At 42.9% G+C, this 15,069-nt stretch overlaps 1 long non-coding RNA gene across 1 annotated transcript in view; it reads left to right on the plus strand.

Moving 5' to 3' along the window:
- Window positions 1-15,069, plus strand: part of LOC308249658 — a 30,133-nt gene that overhangs the window by 799 nt on the left and 14,265 nt on the right. Inside the window, exon 2 of the long non-coding RNA XR_013960761.1 lies at window positions 5,014-5,135. This is a non-coding gene — a long non-coding RNA (uncharacterized lncRNA). The remainder of the gene's footprint in view (window positions 1-5,013; window positions 5,136-15,069) is intronic.

A 15,069-nucleotide genomic window follows, 5' to 3' on the forward strand; every position in this document is an offset into this window, starting at 1 on the left:
GAGCCTATTTCTTTTATCAGTCTTGTACAAGTAGATCTTCAATAACCTTTCGTTGTAATAACTTGAGCCAACTGATGAAAAAGAAAATGCTCAAACAGAGTAAAAGTAATGGAGTAAAATAAAGGTAGTCTAAAATTTTGTTTTAGAACTTGATCTTGCCAAAACCGGTTTGGCTCAGTGGATAGAGCGTCGGCCTGTGGACTGAGGGTCCCGGGTTCGATTCTGGTCAAGGGCATATACCTTGGTTGCGGGCACATCCCCAGTGGGGGGTGTGCAGGAGGCAGCTGATCGATGTCTCTCTCTCATCGATGTTTCTAGCTCTCTATCCCTCTCCCTTCCTCTCTGTGAAATATCAATAAAATATATTTAAAAAAAAAAAAAGAACTTGATCTTAAAAGAAACAATCTTTTAAAGTAGAACAGAACCTGCAATATTAAATTAGTTTTGACTCTTGATTCTAGGGCTTGAGAACTCCTTGTATCAAGTGTGATTTTTCTTCCCAGAATGAATTCCCATTCAAAAAAAAAAAAAAAAAAAAGGCCAAGAAATGAGCATCATATTTGTGATCGCAAGAGAGGAGAGAAACGTTTCCAGAACTACCTAGCTAACCTCTCAAATTCCTGAACCTCAGAAGAAACTGTGAGATAATGATTTGTTGTTTTAAGCTGCTAAATTTTGGGGTAGCTGATTATGCAGTAATAAATAGCTAATATGCACACTAAAGAAGAATTAGGGCTCCTTGGAAAAATAATCTGATTCCAGATGAGCCTGGAACATCTTTTGTTGCTGGAAATTAAGGAAGTTTTCAAAAAAATGATGAGGCATATCATAGGGACACAGAAGCCAGCTTGAAGAGGATCCTACTAGCTAACTCTGGGACAACTTGAACACCAAAATAATTATGATAATGATTTATAAACATTTTAAAAAATACAAATCCATTAATCTATACTAATAAGCAGGTAGAATGGAGGGTTTTTCCTTACAGGTGAACAACATGGGTTTGAGCTGTGTAGGTCAACTGAAAAAAATATGCCTAAAAGTGGGCCACCCCAGTCCAAACCCTCATTGTTCAAGGTTCAACTATATATTCAAGTGCCATGCTCTCTGTGTGTACCCTAATACCTTCTTTGTTAAAGAAGAAAAGAAATCTGTTTGAATTTCCTCTTAAACTGGATTTAACCAAGAGTACAAGGACTTTTAGGCCAGAGAAGAACCATCTTGTTTTGTGATAAATGTTAACACATTGCACACCAGTAGTTTTATTGCTAGCTTTACCCAGTGGCCAGATAAGTTTCTATTGAACGAGTACAAAAAACGTTTTACAAAGTATCATACTTTAAAAAGATATTAGCTTGTAAGAACATGTAATAAATAACTTCAGAATGCAATGGGTATTTAATTTTAAGGCATGCTTTTAACATTTATGTAAAACACTGTGTAATATGAAAACACTAGGGGCCCAGTGCACAAATTCGTGCACCTTGAAAGGAACTGTGGGCTGCGAGGCTGCGGTGGGCACAGGGGCGGGTCTCAGCCCATTCTCCACACCCCTACCCTTCCCCTCCCACTATGCCCCCAGTCCCCTGTCTGCTGGCAGTCCTGCTCCCACTGCCGCTCCCACACGCTGACAGCACCAGCCACTGACGGCCAGAGCAATTGGGGCCGGCGCCATCAGCCGGTGTGAGCAGCAGCTTCCAGCCCCGATCGCCCCTCAGGAGCAGGGAGAGGTGGAGAAGCCGGGAGGGGCAATCGGGGCTGGCAGCCGCTACTCGCACACGCTGACAGCGCCAAGTGATTGGGGCTGGCACTGGGTGCCAGCAGCGAGTGCGAGCAGCAGCTCTGGCACCAGCAGCGGGTGTGAGCAGGGCCAGCACCAGCAGCAGGTGCAAGCGCCAAGCGGGACCGCGGTGCGCAAGAGCAAAGAATTTTCAGTAACCACCAGAGACTCGTCCCGATGACAGTGACTGGCACCCCACCTTGGTCTGGCGCCCCCACTCACTTGCTCCACCATCCCGCGGTAGCTGACACCGCCATGTTCCACGCTCTGCTGCCTGCTGCCAATGCCCACCATGTTCTGCAAGCGCCCCCTGGTGGTCAATGCACATCATAGCAACCGGTTGTTCAGTTGTTCTGCTGTTCAGTCTATTTGCATATTAGGGTTTTATATATATAGATGAGAATGCTCGTGATCCACCCACACTGTGTTAAGTGTGCTCAAACACCTTAAACTGGTCTTTGCTCCACCATTGATAGATCTGTGTATGTTTAAGGGAGCACATGCAAAATTCAGGCTGTCTTCAGGTATGCTTCAAGTTTTATTTTCTACAAGGGCTTTTGTAAAATATATATAATTGATTTCAGAGAGAAAGGGAGAGGGAGAGAGAGATAGAAGTATCAATGATGAGAGAGAATCATTGATCAGCTGCCTCCTGCATGCCCCCCACTGGGGATCGAGCCCACAACCTGGGCATGTGGCCTGACCAGGAATCAAATTGTGACCTCCTGGTTCATAGGTCGACACTCAACCACTGAGCCACACTGGCTAGGCTACAAGAGCCTTTTTAAATTTACTATGCAAATAAGTTCAATGCAACCCCAGGATCAGCATGTGTGACTAACTTTGGCCCTCTTTGGTCTCCACCTTACATGTGTGCAGCCTCAGCCAGGAATATGCTTGCCCCAATCACAACTTCAGCCACAGGCTAGTAGAGCCCAGCTGTGGGCCTCCTCCTGCTCACCTGCATGGAAGATGTCACCTCCACTGACAGTTCCTCTGGATGTGGGAATTGCCCACTGCTCCAGATAGTGTCCCCCTTTCAACCACAGCAGAAAATCTTTCTGCATTTATAAAATATCTCATGATTGAAAAAAACATTAAATACCAACTATATTATTTTAAGGAGGACAAAAGAGTTACATTTCAAAGAAAAGGATCAGGTTGTCTTTTGAAGCACACAAGCATCTATGAAGAACTGAGATTTTTATTCCACTCTATGGTCTTATCTAAGGAACTCAGAGACTTTGTATGGTTAACATAATCTTAAAAAACCATTTATTTTTCTTAAACTTTTTCAGAGAAAAACTAAGCCTTCACACAGTGAATCATTATGTTGGAAGACAAGTTGAGAGATCTATTAGTGTCAAGATAAATTGTGAAAGACTTCAAACTGGGTACTACAGGTTACTGGGTGTCCAATCTAGCAGATTAAGTGTGCTTTGAGCTATTTTACAACTCTATGTGTTGCAAAAAACCTGATAGTAGGCCCTAGCCAGTTTGGCTCAGTGGATAGAGCTGAGGACTGAAGGATCCTAGGTTCAATTCCGGTCAAGGGCACATGCCCAGGTTGCAGACTCGATCCCTAGTAGGGGGTGTGCAGGAGGCAGCCAGTCAATGGTTCTCTCTCATTATTGATGTTTCTATCTCTCTCTCCCTCTCCCTTCCTCTCTAAAATCAATAAAAATATTTAAAAAAAAAACACAAAAACCTGACAGTAGTACAAATGATTCTTGTCCATAAAAATACAAATGCAAATTGTTCTTGGAGTACAATTGATTTCTCTCCCCCTCACCCAAGAAACCAGTGTTGTGTCTGTTAATCAAATGAATTGCAGCACTATTAATTGTCTATATATGTTTCTGCTTCTTTGGATTATCTTTTGAATCAGTTGTAATATCTTACTAATTCCCTCATTCATTAATGAGTTAAATAAAATATTGGACACATGCTAAGTTTGTATTTGTATAAGTCATAATTTTACTTTAAAAAAACAATTAGCCTTTAATAGAAGGGAAGAGTCCATGTTCATCTCATTTCTGCCAAGCCACACATATTGCACAATACACGAGGCGGCTCCTCCCTGGCTGAAGACCTGGCCCCTTGGGACTATTTAGTTCTATTATTTCTCTCCTGCTCTTTTCTTCTTGCTCCTCCATGTTAAATACTTTTTTATAAATCTATTTTTAAACCCTGGTTCCTTCTCTCCTGAACAACTGGAAAGATAACTAAGCAAGTAGTATATAATGTTTTATCTGTGATTAAGGCCATCTCTAACGCACTACATGATATAAAAAATTGAAGTACTTAAGGTGTTTAAATAAACTCATTTTCCAGCTTCTCATCTCCAATCTCCCTCCTCCCAAACACTACATTTGCCTTAACATTGTACACGCCCTATATATACTTGTCAAATTAATAAACAAATGAGTGGATGCCTTTGTGTGCTTAACACCATAATAAGTGCTAGTGATATATCATACGTAAGTGAGAGTCCCTGACCCAGGGAAGTTTGTGGTCCAGTTGGGAAGACAGGGAAGTAACAGTATATGTAGGATATGATAAATACCGAAAAGAGTGAGATTGGCAATAAATGCTTCATTCATTGATCCATTGAGCAAATAATTATTAATTGTCCATTACATGCAAGCATTGTGGTATACAATGGTGAACAAGATCAGCACAGACCCTCCCTTCACCAAGCTTAGTCTAGAAGGGACTGGGCTAAATAATCAGGTAGTTATAATACTGCATTGCTAGGACTACAAGAAGGGAACTGTGATTAAGATTTAGAAAGAATTTGTAATCCTCATAACATGAGCCCATACCATTATCATGGCCCATTTCATTTAATCTTGATGTTTTCTTAAATAGATTGGTTTTATATTTTGACATGAATTAGTATGCAGTGCTATTGTTAAATAGAGTGTTGAATTTCGCTCCCCAGAAAGTTTTCTCCTTCAGTAATGGAAAAACAAAGCATATGTTATCGCAGTAATAATACCCTCACTTCTGATCTTGTCATTTCACAAGAATCTTAAAACAGGAGCTCAGCTTAGAGGAGAGACCTTCAGAGAAAAGGCATGTGCCATAGGAACAACCTGAAAAGCTATTGTTGGATTTCACTTTTTCCTTTTCTGTCCCCACATTCAATCTGTGAAAAGCCAGAGGAAGATGAGACTCAGCATCATAGAGCCTCAAACACTTCTTTTAAATAGTTCTTGTTTCTTCCCCAGCTGCTCCACCAGTCCTGTGAGGCTTCTCTCTTGGACCCTCTGATACTCAAGAGAGGACTTCCTAACACTTGGCCCCAGCATCGTCCCATACACCAAAGGATTGCAGGTTCGAGTGAGTTAGAGTGAGTATGGGAGGTAGCTGGAACAATGTTTCTTTCTCACATCAATGTTTCTCCCTCTCCCTTCCTCTCTCTAAAAAGTCAGTAAACATATCCTAATTTTTTAGGATTAAAAAAAATTTTTTTTTAAAAAAAGAGCTGCCAATCCACACCCCAGGATGCCTTCTCATCAGAACCAGACTCAGTGGAATGCAATCAACACCCTGTCTCAGTGTTTATTATGGCAAGAGACCGTTTCAAAAAAAGGTTTAGAGATGTAGAGATGATATGGAAGTGAAAATAGACTAAGATTGTATTTGTTACCACTTGGGTATCTCTCCCTTCAGAATGATGCCTGTAATTATTCAAAGGAGAAAAGTAACTGGAACCAGGAGATGCTCACCCATGTGCATGTGAACAGCATGTGTCACATGAGCAGCACACTCTCGGGCTTTTAATCAGTTATCCATTCACTACTATAGTCATTGCCCATTTTTTCCTGATATCACCAATCAACGTTGCTATAAACATACCTCCTTTAGTTGATTTCACCATTTCATCAATCTGGTCACAAAATCCAATAAACCAGCATTGCAATAATATCTTCTGATAGCACACCATTGACGTGCTGGGGCGTGTGAGAGATTGAGGACTAGGGAAGATCAGGGGGGAGGGTATGTATAATTAAATGAGGAATGAAAATAAACTGAAAGGGGTATCAAGTGCAACTAGTCTAAAACACGATGTGCAACCAAATCCTTGGCAACGGTATGAAATGACTCTCAGGGAGAACATTCACTTACCAAACTATTTTCAGAAACTAGTTGGAAAGGATTGCTAAGCAGCAGACGGCTGAACATCATCATGAGAAACAGTTAAATGACAGACACATAGCAAAAGTGGATAGATGAACAGAGATAAAGATATAAGCATTTTTACGTTAGAAGTCATACTGTTTTGAGTAAATTATTAAGACTTTTATACTTAAGGCTCAGCCAGAAGAAACTCTAATTACGTAACTCTAGGTGACAGACACTTCACTAGGTGATGTAGTCATCCAGCCTTGTTCCCTATGCTCTGTGGTGCATGCAGTGCTTCAGTTGCTTAGCTCCCCATCTTAGATGTCTGTGCGCACACACACAGTCTCCACATACCATGTATGTACTAGTATGTACATAGAACACATTGCCTCTGACTGTAAAGAATAGCGTAAGGCCCAGCTCATGCATGTGGGCATCACTGGAACACATGGAAGCTTGCTGCTTGCTTCCTAGAGGCCTCCCAGGGCCAACTTTAATTCTACAGTTTTGGTTTAAACCCAAAGATCTGCTTGGATTTGTCTTAAATCCAGCTGCTTTGGTGTTTCCCAGGGATCAGCCTGTGTGGGTCAGGTATCCAGATGGCCATGCTTATGAGATCCATTGGGATGTTTTTTTACCCTTTAATTCATTGTTTTCTCTATGCCTCTGCCACTCATAATCTGCAAGTGTATTTCATTTAGCAGATCTTGACTCTGTCAAGCCCTGAGTTGTGACTGACAGGGTGGCTGTATTTTCTCTGCTGGGCGAGTATAAACCAAAGTGATCAGCAGTTCTCATGGGGTGGTCACTAAGGCAGGGAGGCTTACCAGGCCCACAGAAACCAGGGATAGTGCTTCAGGCAGCAAGGTGCACTATTCCCTCAACAGCATGTGTCTCAGCCCCACAGGGTGTCCAGAGGTCTATGGCTTGGAGGCCTCGTGTCACTCTCTCCCCAGCACATTGCCTCAGCGCAACCAGGAGAAAGGGAGAAGCGTCCTGGGCAGCGGGCAAGGCAGAGAGAATGGTGACAGCCCAGGGAATGCTGACTTCCAGCTGCAGCTGCCATGACCAGTGTCTTCCTCCAGACACAGAAGAAGCGCCATCACAGCCCCAGGTGCATGGATAGTATTTTAAAAGATTAATTTTTTTTTAATATATTTTATTGATATTTTACAGAGAGGAAGGAAGAGGGATAGAGAGTTAGAAACATCGATCAGCTACCTCTTGCACACCCCCTACTGGGGATGTGCCCGCAACCAAGGTACATGCCCTTGACCGGAATCGAACCTGGGACCTTTCAGTCCGCAGGCCGACGCTCTATCCACTGAGCCAAACCGGTTTTGGCTAAAAGATTAATTTTTGTTTTTACTCCTCCTTGTATATTCTCTCTCCCATTATGTTTTATTGCCTTAGAAACTCTGGCCGGTGGCTTGGTTGGAGCGTTGTCCCATGCACCGAAGAGTCACAGGTTTGATCCCCAGTCAGGGCACATACCCAGGTTTTGGGCTTGATCCAAGGTCAGAGGCAACTGATCCATGTTTCTCTCCTTCCCCCTCCCTCGTCCCTGCCCTCCCCTGCCCCCTCCCTCTCCTCTCCTCTCACAAATCAATAGAAACATATCTTTGGGTGAGGATTTTTTTTTAAAGGTATATGAAAGGGTAGATGGCAGTCTTTTGTTCCTTGATTACCAAATCCTTCCGTGAATGTAGGTGTGTGGCTAAAGTAGAAGAAAGAGTAAAGGAAAAGGTGCTAGAGTTTTACAGTGGGATGTTTAAGAAAGTTGAAGAGAACAGATTCCCTTCCTGGCAGGGCTTCAGGGAGGTGGCAAAACCCCACAGAGGAAAGGCATGGGGGGCCCCCAGCCTTGAAACAAGCTCATTTCCCCCAAGTGGGGCCTGGAAACGAAAGTGCCACCAGATGTGGAGGGACTCCTGGGAAAGGCATAATGTCCGTCTCAGTGTTAACCTTCAACAGTCACGGATGACCCAGTGGCAGCAGGGCACCTCCCACTTGGAACTGGGTAAGACGGTGGAATCTCCACCTGACCCCAAAGTGGGGAACCCCAGGAATGGCGGAAGTGAGACATTTTGCCTGTCTGTGGGAATGGGGCTAGAAGAGGCGGGAACTCAGTTGATACGGAAAACAAAGAAAGTGCTGTTCTGCGCCAGACCTTGTGGACTGAGAATCAAGCGGTCTGTACATTCAGGGGAGAGCTGTGGAGCGGGAGCTCCGTTTTCCAGATCCCTCCCCGTGTGGTACATGTTAGGCTTGGCCACAGGAGAACAGTCGCGTGAGATTTGGAAGGCAGACGTGAGGCGGCAGCTTTGGGGCTCTGGAGGTTGATTCAGGGCCTTGGGTGTCTCTGTGCTCACACGTCATTGCTGACTTCCTGGCTCACCTCACTGCGGCAGAGCAGCCGCTGGGCCCCCAGCTCCTCCAGTCCCGCTGTGCTTCCTTGTTTCCTGAGATGACTCCCAAGTAAATGACTTGCACTCAAATTCTTATTTTATTCTTGGCTTCTGAGAAAACCTAAACGAAACCTCAGGGAACAATGGATTGAATCCGATCAGGTTCAATGTGAAGATCTGCTCTAAGGTTTCAGAAACCACCTACAGGGGGGAGACAATGTCTAATGGCTGGTTCAGTGTGGGCACCACCAGAGCAGCTGCAGGTCTCAGAGCCGGAGCCGGTTTCTGATTGTGCCTGTGAGAAGTCGAGGGGGTCCCAAGAGTCCCAGGTTTTGGGTAATTTTACATCCTGCACAGCCACACCAGGAGAAAACGAGTTGTTTGTGTCTAGCATGCCGCTGGTGCAGATAAAGAGAAGCACAGGAGTATGACCCAGATATAGCTGAGCCCCCGTTTCCTGCCTTAGGGTGTGCTCACTGGTCTAAAGAAACTCAAGTCTGACTCCAGACAACCTTGAAAGTAACAAAGCCTTTCCTCCGTATCTCTCACAGAGGTCAGTTGAGGAAAGAGTTACATTATCTGACACACAGCAAGTTCTTCAGCCCCCAGACTGCACCCTTACTGCAGTTGCTTACATCTTTAGTTCTCCGGAGGCTCCAGCCTGCAGTGGCCTGTCTCTCACTACCCCCCACCTCCCAGTCTGTACATGTGGTTTCCATGTCACACAGACCAAGAGTTGTGCTCAAGAGATCAGGGTCAGAGAAGAGCTCAAGGTAGTGGGGAGGAAAGACTGACTGATTTTATTTCAAAATTGTATTGTCCCTGTTGCATGTAAATTTTAATTCTTTAAATTTATTCTGAATTCGGAATCCACCACACCCTTCTCACCAGAGTCAGGCCTCCTTGCAAAGAAAATTAGGGTAGAATAATAGTACTCAAGTTACCTCTCACTTCGGCTGGAAGACAGTCCCTAGTTTTTACAAAGGTATTACAGGGAGGGCTGCTAATGGCTTCCAAGCCCATGAGTAACCTTCTTAATGTTGACTTCAAACGCTGATGCAGGTAGCATGGCCCATTGTCCCTTGGCAAGATGTGAGCTTCTCTTTCTGCCCTGGCACAGTCAAGTTCCCAGTTCTCAGGTAGCACCTACCATTGTCCACACACTGAAATCCAGGCCAGTACAAAGGGCTTCAGAAACTGGCTGGCCTCTAAATCCTTCCCCATGTCACTCTTTCCTGCGCTGGTGTATAAAGTAAAAGTTAATGCGTAAGACAGAACCAAACTCTGTTTTCTCTGCTCATGGAAGAGAGTAGGAGAGAAGAAAACAGAACACGGGCTCTGTCTGCACAGGGCTCACATTGACCTTCTCATGGGGGCTCGCTTACCTCTCGGGCAGCTTGCCTCTGGAGGGGACAGCACAACTGCTGGGGTTGTGGGGCCAGGAACTCCAAGATGCATGAGAAAGACAGCCCTGGAAGGCTGAGCAAATTCCAAGGCACCCAAGGGGTAAGCAAAGGAATTCAGAGCGGCAAACCCTTGCTACCTCCGTGCCATCCATCTAGCAAAACACAGGCAATATGCCATGGAATGGGAAAAGATATTTTCAACTTGCAAAGCCCTAATATCCAAAATAAATACATATTGCAATAAATCAATAAGAAAGACAACAACCCCATGGGGGGGAGGGGAGAATGGGCAAAAGACTTGAAAAGGCATTTTACAAAACACAAAAACAAAACATTAAAAAGATGCTCAACATTCATTACTAGAATAATGCAACTTAAAACCATAATGAGATACCTTTACACATCTTACAAAAGAAGTAAATATTTAAAAATCTGACAATATCAGCTGATAGTGAAGATGCAAAGCAATGGGAACTGCTGGTGAGAGAACAAATTGGTTCAACGGAAAACTATTTGGCAGTTGAATATCCACAGATGCTATGCACAGAGCCTTTCGGCACCTGCCTCCAACCTGACCAGGTCTCCTAGAACCTGGTCTGGATTAGCTATAACATATAAATTAGACCTCTGAAACCTGTATAATTTTGTTAACCAATGTCACCTCAATAAATTAAATAAAAAAGGAAAAAAGAAATGAGATCTGGTTTGAGGGGCTGGCATTCCTGTCTGTCCTCCCTTTCTCTATCCCTCCCTTCCTTTCTTCCCTGCTTTTAGTTTTTCAAAGGAATGAGATAAAACATACAGGCATAAAAATGCATAGAACACATTTGGACAGCTTAACAAATAATTGCAAAGCAACCCTCTGTGGAATCAACACCCAGATAAAGAAATAGTAACTATCAGCACCCAAGAAGATGCCTGAATAATCACAATCCCCTCCATGCCCATAATAATTAACTAGAGGCCCAGTGCATGAAATTCGTGCATGGGGCAGGGAGGGGGAGGGGTCCCTCAGCCTGGCCTGCAACAATGCCAGTGTCCTGCACCCCAGCCAGCCTCTGGCCAGAGGCCCACCCACCTGCCCTCCTTCCCTCCTTCCATGGGCCGGGGCGTGCGGGACACTGGGGCCCATAACCGGGGCGACGCTGCCAGCATCCACCCTCCGGCCGCTATGGGTGCCACCATTTTTTGTGATGGAGCGATGGTTAATTTGCATATTACCCTTTTATTAGATAGGATTAATATTATCCTGACATTCATGATATTAATTTCCTTCGTAGTCTTTATAATTTTACCACCTATCTTTGAACCTTACCAGTATGGATTCCCATGGAATAGAGTTTTCTCTTGTCAAAACTGCATTCTTTTCCTCAGCATTATGTTTGTGAGATTCAAGGATATGGCTGTAGTTAGTTGTAGGTCACTCATTTTCATTGCTGTATTGTAGTCCATTGCATTAATACGTATGCTACAGTACATTTTCCCATTCTATTCTGCACGGATAGGGTTATTTCCAGTTTGAGCCCATTATGAACAACGCTGCCAAGAACATTCTTGAACATAAATCCCGGTGACATGTGCGAGAGCTTTTCTAGGGTGATGACCTAGTATGGCTTCCCTTTAATCCAGGCTTAGCACATCCATGCTTCTTCCCGGTCTCCTCTTTCAAAACTAGTTCTCAGGAAAGGTCATTAAATTCACTCATGCTCTCCCATATAACTAAACTGACACCAAATGAATTCATTTTAATAGTAGAATCTCAGCTATCTGAAGGCTGGGGGGGAAACCTATTAGGGTAAGCCCTGAGAAAAATGTATAGCAGTAACACATGAACCAAGTAAACAAAAAATCAAAACAAACATGAACAATAACAAGGTGTTATATTTATTAATTTTTAATTTTTTTAATATTATTTTTTAAATCTTATTTCATGCTTTCAATAATTTCATGAAAGAAAAGAAACCTTAAAGACTGTGCTGTTTGAAAAGTCAAAAACCAGGCACAAGGAGTGAAATCCCTTTCCCAAGTCAGCTGGCACTTAATGGCTAAGCTAACTGAAGTGGTCAAGAAGAAATCCTTAGGCCAGACACCCACACTTGAGGGCCAGCTCCATCAGCCAGATAAGCCATCTTCTCCAGCAGGTTCCCTCGTCTGTGAAATTGACATGATGATAGTACTTACTTCATGAGGTGGTTCTTCTACCAATACAAACCACAGTGCCTGCCACTTAGTAAGTGCTCAAACAGTATTCGGTATCATTCTGATTATTTTAATTTTTGAAGCTGAGTGTGGACCCTTTTTGTGAGAGCCCAGTAGCAAATGATCTTAGTAGGGTTCACTGAGGCTGTTTGGCAGGTTTAAGGAGGTAACCAGGAGAGAAGAGGGAAAGAAAGCAAAAGCGAAGCTGGAAAGAGAAATAAAAGGGGCACCTGTGCAAGGCAGGAGGAAAACGCCAAATTTCCAGAGGTGGGTGGCTAAAGGCCAGTCAGAGGGGCTGGGGCCAGGGAGGCAGAGGGAACGCTGTAATAATAGGTCCTGACTGCAGAGAGGTCTGAGCAGGTCTTGCTGGGTGGGTACAGAGAGGTCAGAGGTCATCAATACATGAATAGCAAGGTTCAGACAAAGAAGTGGGCAGCTTAGAGTCAACAGCTCCTATGCATGCTGATGGTTTCCCACTCAAGCACCAAGAAGTCACTCAGCTTTTCTGTCTCAGGATTTTCTCCTCGCTTACAGCTTGCCAAACTACTTTGCAGGCACAGCCATAGTAGGAAAGTGTGTGTCTGTGTGTTCAATTTCCCATCCTTCAGAGGGACAGTTCCAGGTAATTTTAAATGGCTCTTCAAAGGGTCTCCAGGGAAATTGGCCAGTTATAACTAGTTCAGTAATGCATCTTTCATTGGCCTTCCCGTCTTCCCTGTTTCACTCTTCCCTCCTCCTGGTATTCCTGGGATGACTTCCCAAATAAAATACTGTCACCAACATCCTTGTCTCAGTTCTGCTTTAGGAAGGACCCAACCTAAATTATATTATTATATTATTATCTTTTTTTGTTAATCCTCACCCGAGGATATTTTTCCATTGATTTTTTTTCTTTTTTTTTAGAGAGAGAGAGAGTGGAAAGGAGGGGGAGAGACAAAGAGAGAGAAATATTGATGTGAAAGAGACATATTGATTGGTTGCAAGGCCAGGGAATAAGCCTGCAACCCAGGTACGTGTCCTTGACCGGAACCAAACCTGGGACCCTTCAGTCCACAGGCCAACACTCTATCTACTGAGCCAAACTGGCTAGGGCACTAAATTATATTATTATCATGTAGCATAAATCAGAGAGCTGAGATTCAAACAAAACAAAACACACTCCTTCCCAACCTCTAGCTCAACAGAGCTGAAGAAACATGACCAAATGGAAATTAGGTTTCTTCCTTTTTTTTTTTTTTTTTTTACAAAAAAAATTATAAGAACGAAGAGTTGAGATCATAGCACAAGCTAAATGTGCTCAGATAAATTAATCAAATGTGGATGGTTATATGGATAAAAGAAAAAACCAAACTATAAAAGTAGTAGAAGAAAATATAAGCAATCTGGAAATATACCCTAGAGAACTCACACAGGATGGACCACACATGAGGTTATTCATTGCAGGGCTGTTTCTGGTAATGGGAGTTGAAGGCTCCAGGGGCTCCCTACTAGGGGAAAGGATGAGTGAAGCAGTCAAGAGCAAGAAACTGCATGTACCACAGCCATGTGAATAGCTTGTAACACAATACTGAATGAAAACAGTAAGAAATAGAATAAGGTCTGTGACACAATATCATTTACATAAATCTCCCATACACATACTACATATTTTATAAGAAAACATACATATACTGTTATACCTATCAAACACACCAGAGTGATTGTCTGGTAGGCAGGAGGAATTGGAGTGGGAAATGAGGATAAAAGGAAATATTTTTAAAAGTGTCTTATATGGACCAATGATGACTGTGTGGAGTATGAACTGAGGAGCCAAGGAGTATGATTAGCTCAATTCTGCACCTCAGGCCCAAAATGAAAAAGAAAATATAGGAAGACACTATTATAACCTTAATGTAGGGAAGCCTTCTTCAACAAGGTAAAAACACATAAACCATAAAGTAAAAAAAACCAACCTGTAACTTTGACTCCATGCACAAGGAGGCATCTATAAGATTTCAACACAACATTTTAGTAATAGTTAAAAATTGGAGACACCTAAAGGTTCATCCAGATGGAAATGGTTAGTTGTGGCCTATTGATGCCATAGAATACTATTTAAGGTCAAAAGAATGAAGCTAACCTGCATGTACTGTCAAAGGGCACAAAAATGTAAGGAGGCCATTCTCAGGGTTGTGCAGGTCTTGTCCACCTCACCCTCGTCCTGACCCTGCCAGGATATATTGACAGGTGAAAAAAGCAAGTCAAAGAAAAACCTATAGTACAATATAATATGTACTATAAAATGTTGGGTGGCACAAAAAAAGCAATCTATTTTTTATCTGTACGTATGTTCTACAAATACATAAATGCTTAGAATGAAGTCTGGGGCATTTAAAAAATAAATACATGTGTTAAAAGCAGGCTAAGGAGCATTAAAGGTTTGCTACATGACTAGTTTCTCTGTGGCAAGACCTTCCAGAAGTTTTGAGCAATAAGGCCAGTTTTTCCAAGTGTCACTGGGTTCATAAGCACTCATCTTCCAGGGTCATATCCCTGGAGAAATTTTTTGGGCCAGAGCATGCACTTTCCCGAGCATTCCAGCAGGGGGCAGAAGCATCATGAGCCCGCAGCCCTGGCAAACTGCCCTGTGACCTGGAATTTAGGGCTGGCCCTGCCTGCTTGAGCAGCAGACATTTGGCCTGCTTCTCCACCATTAAAGACTGATTATTTTTAAGTTTTCTCGCAGAGTAGCAGATTCGAATATGTATTCTTCGCTGCATATTTTTAAAATTCTGAACATGCATTTGAGTTCAGGGAAAGGCCTAATTATTTTTTTTTTCTTCAAAATGGAATTGGCCCAATTTATTTCTTTCTTTTATTATGGAAGGTGAATATATTACAATTTTTAAGTATAAAATGGGAAACTTGTAGGTTTATTATCTGGAGAAAACACTTTAATGTATCTCTTTTCTAGACTTTTAAAAACATATGTAAACACTTTACCAAAAGGGCCAGCATATTACACATACCATTTTATAGCTGCTTCTTTTCAAGTGGATCAACAAGATCGCATAGGCATCTTTTAAGGGGTCAATATTAAGTGAAATTTGTGTACACGTTATTAATCCTGTTTTTCCATTAAAAGCATCCTGACACTGAGCAGGAT

Source organism: Plecotus auritus (assembly GCF_963455305.1).
Source record: "Plecotus auritus genome assembly, chromosome: 1".
Lineage (NCBI taxonomy): Eukaryota > Metazoa > Chordata > Mammalia > Chiroptera > Vespertilionidae > Plecotus > Plecotus auritus.